Source organism: Triticum aestivum, chromosome 6B, assembly GCF_018294505.1.
Source record: "Triticum aestivum cultivar Chinese Spring chromosome 6B, IWGSC CS RefSeq v2.1, whole genome shotgun sequence".
NCBI classification, from domain to species: domain Eukaryota; kingdom Viridiplantae; phylum Streptophyta; class Magnoliopsida; order Poales; family Poaceae; genus Triticum; species Triticum aestivum.
Window position 1 is genome coordinate 571,224,584 of NC_057810.1, and position 9,865 is coordinate 571,234,448.

The window sequence follows — 9,865 nt, forward strand, 5'->3', positions numbered from 1 at the left end:
CGATGACTAGCTTCCCTCCAAGGAAGTGAACATCGGGATACATCCTCGTCTCTGTGACTTTGGTTATCCCTAACCCTAACTCCTTACTTGTGGTTTACTTTGGTCATTTGACCGTGGATTCACTATATCTTGTTGTCCTCATTATATTGTGGTGGTTGATTATATTATGTTGGCCATTTCCTTGTAGAGATTATTTAGGCCTACACTTCATATTCCGCAATTCATACTTGCTACTATTGATATACACTGTGATTAGTGTGAGTTGCTAACTTGTGTTATAAACTTCCATATATTGTGATATTGCTCAAGTAACTTTGTGTAACTTACTTGAGTTTGCTTGTATCATTCAATTCCATATATTGTGATACAATTTGTGTAAGCTTGTATTGATTACTTGTGGTTGTGTGTATTATTCATTTTCATACCTCGTGATATACACTGAGTAAGTTTGTGTGACTTACTTGTGCTTACTCATATCATGTTGTTCTCATCTTGTTTATGCTAAGTTGTTGGTGCACTTAGTGAGCCTAGTATATTTAGGATTTGTGCTTGAAAAGTATCCGCTTAGTTTATTTCCGCATTAGGATATAGCAAAATCCGTAAAAGATTTTAAAAGGCCTATTCACCCCCCCCCCTCTAGGCGACATCGTGGTCCTTTCACCTCCTCAGGCTCGAAAGGTTTATCTAGGAATGCATTCATATTTCCGTTAACACGCTCCGGAACATATTGCAGCAGCTCGCTCATATCATGCACACCTTGAGAAGTATATAAATTCTGATAGAACGTCTACATTGAAAGGACCACGATGTCACCTAGAGGGGGGTGAATAGGCGTTTTAAAATCTTTTACGGATTTGGCTATATCCTAATGCGGAAATAAACTAAGCGGATACTTTTCAATCACAAATCCTAAATATACTAGGCTCACTAAGTGCACCAATAACTTAGCATAAACAAGATGGGAACAACGAGGATATGAGTAAGCACAAGTAAGTCACACAAACTTACTCAATGTATATCACGAGATATGAAAATGAATAATACACACAACCACAAGTAAGCAATGCAAGCTTACACAAATTGTATCACAATATATGGGATTGAATAATACAAGCAAACTCAAGTAAGGTACACAAACTTACTTGAGCAATATCGCAATATATGGAAGTGTATGACACAAGTTAGCAATTCACACTAATCACAAAGTATATCAATATTAGCAAGTATGAATTGTGGAATATGAAGTGTAGGCCTAAATAATATCTACAAGGAAATGGCCAACACAATATAATCAACCACCACAATATAATGAGGACAATAAGATATAGTGAATGCACGGTCAAATGACCAAAGTAAACCACAAGTAAGGAGTTAGGGTTAGGGATAACCAAAGTCACGGAGACGAGGATGTATCCCGATGTTCACTTCCTTGGAGGGAAGCTAGTCACCGTTAGAGAGGTGGATGTTACCACGAAGGCACACCAATGCCACGAAGGCTCACCCTATTGTCCTTGAGATATCACCACGAAGGCGATTCCCAACCACTAGTGGTAGACCTTGAGGCGGCCTCCAAACCTTCACAAACTTTTCGGGGGACAAATCACAAGTTGATTCCTCATTGGAGCACTCCTACCGCCTAGGAGTCTCCAACCTCCAAGAGTAACAAGATAAAGGGGGAAATGCTCAAGACTTGCTCAAATCACAAATTGCTTTGGTCAAAAAAGAGAGGAGGAGTGGTTGTATGCTTGGATGAAATCTCTCTCAAGAACTCTCACAAATCTCTTCGGGGTGTAGCACGAGAAGGCTCAAATCCCTCTCTCTCAAATCCCACCAAAAGCAACTAATGCTATGGAGGGATGGGAGAGGAGAGGAACAATGGAGGAGGTCAACCAATGAACCCTAGATCCATGGAATAGTTTTCCCCCAAATGGATTGGAGTTTTGAGGCTTGGGGTATGAGGATAGAGCTCAAAAGAATGGGGAAATCTCAGATGCAAAAGCTCTAACTCGATGGGGAAGAAGGGTGCCTTATATAGTGCCCCACCAAATCTGCCCGTTATGCACAGAGAAACGCAGCCCGGAACTTCCGGGCCCCCTATTAGACACATATGTGCAAACTTTCTGGTTAGCCCGGAACTTGGCCCGGAACTTCTGGCCCCCGGAACTTCCGGGAGTCCCGGAACTTCTGGGATCCCTTTGGACCAGATCTGTGCAAACTCTCTGGTTAACCCGGAACTTTCCCCGGAACTTGCCCGGAACTTCCGGGCTGCCCGGAACTTCCGTCCCCGTAGAAAACAGCCAGCATACCGAAAGTAAAACATGCATAACTTTTTCATACGAACTCCGATTTTGATGATCTTGGGCTCGTTTTGAAGCTGTGGAAAAACCCCAGGTCCTCACATAGAGAACCATCCAAGATCAACCAAAATGGAGGATGCCAAATATGCAAAGGTGTTATCATATATTTGGGAAACCTATTTGGCTTTGGATTTTGTTTGGTATATAGGATAGGAGTGGAATTGTGTAAAGAAGATGTTGACTTGAGCAAATCCATCACAAACCCCTTTGATCCCCTCTTAATAGTGCGGGATCCCTATAACTCAAGAATCATAAAAGAGCTACACTACATAGCTATCGACAATCCATTCTTGAGTGTATATGTTTCTTTTTGGTGGTCATCACTCCACAACACTAACGTCAAAGGAACTAATACCTTTGACACGAGCCGTTCACTTGTGCTTGATGTTGATGTTTCTTCTTGGCTCAAGATGAAGGCAAGACATTGGTGAAGTCTTCAAGTCTCTCCCCCATACACAATGTGGGGAAGCTTTGCTTTGTATTCATCTTCACTTGTCCATCATGTGATCATCCACAAGCTTCAAGCATGTAATCCTTTGGGATGGTTATCTTGAACTTGCCCTTGTCAACCATGATCACCAATACTTGATGTCATCCTATCATAGACACTTGAAATCTCTTTCTCGATGCGAGCCCATGAGAATCACCTAACCTTTCGCTCGTGTGTTGACCATTTAGAGTTCGATCTTTGAGCTTCATCTTGGTCAACCTGTATCTCTACTCCATGTTTAATCTTGACGTCTTGAAGGGTATATTGAATTCTTCACTTGAATAGCTTGCTTGAATACTTGATCAATCATGACTCACACATGAGTCCATTATGATCATACCTCTAAGCCACTCCTTAAGATACTCCAATGAACTTCATTTTGATCATCTCAATGTAATTGTTGCTTCAAAGGAGTTGTCTTCCATTATTATTCAATCATATTCCAGTGGGACTAACCTTCAAATATATATCTCAATGCAAACATTAGTCCATAAGGATTGTCATTAATTACCAAAACCACACATGGGGACTACATGTACTTTCAATCTCCCCCATTTTGGTAATTGATGACAATCTCAACAAGAGGGTTTATATAATGAATTTTTACACAAGCACGCACTTTTTCTAGAATAAATTGTATACTTGCGGTGACTTTGATAGCATTAATTATCACAAACAAACTTGATGTTTATCAAAACCGGTTGTACTAACATCAAAACACTACACAAGCATTTGATGTTAGTAAGACCACAATATATAGAGCAAGCTCCCCCACAATATATGCATGTGTCTAGTTGGAGTTTTTTTTATATATTCATTCATGCAACAAGCATATATAACTAGGGTGGATATGCATGAATGACAGCAAGAACTTCAAAAGATATTTATCTTAAACCCTCTAAACATCTCCACCATTGGCAACAAATGCCAAAATGGAAGACAAAACATCTAGAAGACCAATATAGTATGAGTTCCTCCTTGATGTGTGCATATCACAAAATGTGAGTGAACGCAAATGCACATATACAATAATTAAAATTTTGAGGAGCTCAGAATCTATAGAATGCAACCAGATATGAAGATATGAAAACAAGCATTAGACATGAGAGGAAAACAATCAAAGCACATGAGTGCGCAAGATTATATGTCAAACATACAAGCACTCATGACACAACCTCTTACGAAGCTACCATAAGAATAAGAGGAAACAAACAAAGTGGCCGGCAAGGAATAAATGATATCAAGGAAAGATATGAACTTTCTCATGTAGAAAATTTTTTGAGTGTCCAATCATAATCATGATATGTATCCACAAAGAAACTTTGCATACACAAAATAGATGCAATTGGTAATAACATAATATACACAAGTGAATCCATTATTATACAACTGAAACCTAGTCATAATAGCAAGGCACATGGCACAAAGCACATGGCACAAATTGATCTCATTTGCATAACACAAAGTGAAGCAAGCAATCAAAAGATTCGATAAGCCAAAAGGATAAAAGAATATTATGATTTGGGCAAAGGAGTGTTCTAAGGAAAATAGAGAAGCTCCGCATGATTTGTGCACTATTTAAATTTTTTGTATCTGGATGCAAGTGCACAAAATAGGATCATCACTCCCCCAAAATCAATAGAAACACAAAACAATTTCAAGCAGGCATAGATAAGAAAAGAAGCCTAGCATTTGCAACAAACATATGGTTGAGCAACATGTAAATGAGGCAACCTAAGAATAGCACAACCAAAATGATGTGTGTGAGTCACGTCAAAGCACTTAAGAAGACTAGTATAAGGATGAGAATTAAGCATCAACATAGCCTTGAGTAAATGAGATACAAGGTGCAAGACATGTCCTTCCCACACAAACGAAGTTAAGAAGGTCACACACACATCAAGAAAATGGGTTCACAAGCTCACTAATAGCAAACTAAAAATCAAAGCTTGTGACAACCCATGATGAAGATAGGAAATAATAGGCTTTTCAAGACAAGCATGAGGACAACAATCTTCACCAAACATGAGTGCACTAAGATGCAAAGAGGTAAGACATGCACTCATACAACAAATGCTTCCATGGAGCCACCAAAAAGATATAAAAAGTGAATTAAATGGTGGACATGGAAGAATAGGGATATCAACTAGAGATGTAACTTCTCTCACGTGTATAAGATTCTAAGTAGAGGATATCCACAAAGAAGGATGTACACGTAAAGTAGTTACAAAAGGAAAGAATAAGGTATCCAAACGGGAGTCATAAAATATACCAATGAGATCTTTGCTTGAAATCATAGCATGTGGCTTAACATAATCTTATTGTATATTAATGAACTCCAAACACACAACCATCAAAGAAATCATAACTATCAACAAGAGATCATGTTGGGATGCTTTGATAAAGGAAACAAGTATCACAGGAACGAGTCAAGAAATTCATGCCATGATGCAACCTACACAAGGTTGACCCCATTTCTATATATATGCATGAAGTAAATACTTGTTACCGAGATAGCATTGGTATGAAGTCGTAGATCAATAAAATGTCCAAGCTTGGCTCTAATTTCCTCATAGTGCCACCACCTTCATGAATAAGCCAAGTACCCAATGCTTCGCAAATGTACCTAACGCATTTTATGTACAATATGGTCCCCAAACTTATTGGGTCCGATGTAGTTAGCATAACTACAACACATAGGGTAAAACCACTTAAATATGTGCATATTGATATGAATTTGAATTTCATGCACATCTTAGCTATTAAGAATTTTATGGATTTACCATATATATATTGGATCAAATAAGGCAAACAAGGCATGTGAATTTACACATAGTAAATATGCATGTACAAGCCTACCAAAATCCAGGGAGATACAAATTGGGTAAATGACCACATAACCGTTAATACTTCCAATAACATTACTAGTCATTTATGTTGTCCAAAATGAATCAAAGTGACAAATCAACATATGATAGCACACAAAGTTCAACATATGAACCAAGGAAAAAACAATGAGCATATAAGATATGCATTGCACACATACTCATAGGAATATCTCACTCAAGCAGATATAGGACACTATAAAACAAACTCTCATATAGAGCAATAAGATGAATTCGAAGAAAATGGTATTTCGGGTTATCATCCGGTGTAGAAACCAAATAAGTACATGATCATCTATACTAACACAAGCATAACATGAGAGTTTAGAAATAAACATAATGCTTGGATAGCATAATATTAACATTCCAACTAGATAGATCATCATGCAAAGCAATAATTGGAACAGCTTTAATCAAATGATTTTCCAAATATGATTTTAAAGATAACCATGGGCAAAACCGCACAAGAATGCCATACGTAAACAAGACATTGTGTGCCACGGAGATATAAGATAATCTCAAATATAAATTCTAAGTGGCATCCCTCAATTGTTCATATTAAAAAGGATTGTGATATGAACAAAGGATATCACTCCCCCATAATATGATGATCCATGTATTATTCACAAGAAGCAAATAAAACCCAACTAAGGATCATTAATGGAGAGAATTTGAGTTTCAAATGAGCTTTACATACCACATAGTAACTAGATAATATTGCACTAACAATACTAGGTGGTATCCCACATACATACACATTTAAGGTTTGTGATATCCGTAAATATCTCAAAAGAGCCAAGGAAGATTCAACTAATGAAGCAATAAAGGCTTGAAACTACACACACAAATATATGAAGTGCATTGCAACCTACAAATGCTAGATAACACAAATCAAGCATACTAGGAAGCACAACTATACAAGCACATGCTAGGTACAAAACCTAAACATGCAAGGGACATAGTGACTTTCAATTTAAACAATGCAAGTACAAGTTACCGCAAAGAGGAGTATGGGATTGATATATATGATGATAATCCACTTGACTTGGCATTAACCATAACATATGGTGAAAATAGTTTTTCTTCCTGAAGTAGCCAAGTCTCCAATGCCCTCCACACACCTATTGATCAAGTTTGAGTTTGATGGTCCCCAACCAAGTTGGGTCCTAAGAAGTTAGTAACAATAGGCTTGGCAACCCAAATGGTCTTGTCCACTTTCAAACTTCTTTGGGAACCCACAAACTTGGCAAACACATTGCCAACAATATCCTTCCTTAGCGAATAATGATTATTGACTATAGGAGGCTTAGATATGTTACCATTGGGACAAGATGAAGCTATGTGTCCCTTCTTACAGCAAATATAGCAACATGTGCTCCCCTTTCTCTTCTTCTTTACCTTTTCAACTTGGAGAGCATTATCTTGGTTAGGCATGGGAAGAGGCCTTTCATTATCTTGATATTGAACTTGAAGCCACTTCCCTTGATGCTTCACATTTGAAGCCTTCTTCTTCAATGGACAAGATCTGACATGGTGTCCAACATTCTTGCACTTGAAGCAAGTAATCTTGTCTGAATTCTTGACTTGATCTTGTCCCTTCTTCTTGTTCTTGGACTTCTTCTTGTTGGAGATCAAATCAAGTCCTATTTTGTCTTGAGGGTCCTTTTGCACACTCAAGATATTATCACAACATTTTTCCAAGTCTTTCTTCAAACTAGTGACTTGGGCCTTGAGCTCTTTATTTTCCTTTACAAGGTTAGTATTAACAAAAGAACTAGAGGAAGTAGAAGCTTCATTGTTAGAGCAACAAGGCATGGTGAGCAATTCATTACAAGATGTACCAATATCATGTAGAGAGGAATTGCAAGGACTAGCACATGACAATAAGGCATTTCGAGTAGAAGATGTGCTAATATCCACATGAGACTCACATGATTTTACCTTGGTGACCATAGCCTCATGAGATAACTTTAACTCATCATGAGAGATTAGAAGATCCTCATGAGTGCCTGAGAGCTTTTTATGACTTTCTCCCAATTTCCCATAATTGCTAGTTAGCAAATCAAGTTGAGTCCTTAGCTCAACATTTTCTTTTAATATCGATGCTTCACACAAGATAGAGTTAGTAGCATAAGCATCATTATTAATATGAGAGGAGCATGTAGAGGCTAGAGACTCCGCATGAGTAGCTTGAAGTTCCTCATGAGACTTAGAGAGTTTGGTGAGCTCTCCTTTGACCTTCTTGTAGTCAAGGTCAAGGTGCTCAAAATCCTCTTTAAGTTTACAATGAGTAACTTCAATCTCTTCTTTTAAAGACCTCAAGTCACTAAGACATTGATGAGCCATAGCAAGTTCATGTTCAAGTTGTTCACTTTTTCCTTGCTCGTAAAGGAATAAGTCGTTACGTTTTTGAAAGCAAGCAAGAACATCTTGGAGCCTTTTATAAGTGTTATTTTTAGCTCTACGGAGAGTTTTCCCAATCTCATAGAGATTTTGGGTCAAGACTTCATCATCTTCCTCATTACAACTATCATCATTATCACTAAGAGAAGATGATACCTCGTCATTACCTCTTGCCATGAGGCACATGTGAACACAAGGGGTTGATGATGATTCTTTTGGAGAGGAGGGTTCTTCATCAACCAAGCGTGCCTCATTTTTCTTGATTTCCTCTACATGGTTAGTTTCACAAAGAGAACTAGAGGGAATCATGGCATTTTGAATATGGCAAGACAAACGACCAAGCATATCATCACATGAATTTATGAGTGCATCATTAGATGATATGCAAGGACTCTCTACACAAGAATGTATGATGTTTTCGGTGTTAGATATGCTCGTGTCCATAGAAGATACATCACTCGTATCAACATAAGCAAGATCATCAATGAAGATCTTAATACCATCATCACGAGATATTTCTTCACTTACCATGCCATTACCTTGTGGTAAGCCACATGTTGGTGAAGTGAAATATGTTGAGGTATGCAAGTAATCGGAGGTGGAAGCAATAGAGAGCTCTTCATGATTTAGAAATGTGGAGAACTCCTCCATTAACTCCCCAAAAATAATATTGTCTTCATCAAGATTGGACCCACCATATATATCTTCAATTTTGGTCCAAGCCTCATGAGCCAACGAACAAGACGAGATTGACTTGAACACCTCGAAGGTTATAGCTTGGTGAATGACACTTAAAGCTTCACAATCAAGATGCATATCATCAAGTGATGGAGATTGTCCATCCTTTAGATTTGAATTCCCTACAACCACAATCCGCAAAGCATTTGGACCCATGGCCCAAAAGTGACAAAGCATGCGTAATCTCCATATAATGTACTTTGTGCCATTAAAAAAATGTGTCATCGTGCACTAGTTCACTAGTCGACATCGTTACTCTCTAGGCGGTTAAGCCTAATAAGGAGAGACCTAGCTCTGATACCAATTGAAAGGACCACGATGTCGCCTAGAGGGGGGTGAATAGGCGTTTTAAAATCTTTTACGGATTTGGCTATATCCTAATGCGGAAATAAACTAAGCGGATACTTTTCAATCACAAATCCTAAATATACTAGGCTCACTAAGTGCACCAACAACTTAGCATAAACAAGATGGGAACAACGAGGATATGAGTAAGCACAAGTAAGTCACACAAACTTACTCAATGTATATCACGAGATATGGAAATGAATAATACACACAACCACATGTAAGCAATACAAGCTTACACAAATTGTATCACAATATATGGGATTGAATGATACAAGCAAACTCAAGTAAGTTACACAAACTTACTTGAGCAATATCGCAATATATGGAAGTGTATGACACAAGTTAGCAATTCACACTAATCACAAAGTATATCAATAGTAGCAAGTATGAATTGTGGAATATGAAGTGTAGGCCTAAATAATCTCTACAAGGAAATGGCCAACACAATATAATCAACCACCACAATATAATGAGGACAACAAGATATAGTGAATGCACGGTCAAATGACCAAAGTAAACCACAAGTAAGGAGTTAGGGTTAGGGATAACCAAAGTCACGGAGACGAGGATGTATCCCGATGTTCACTTCCTTGGAGGGAAGCTAGTCATCGTTAGAGAGGTGGATGTTACCACGAAGGCAC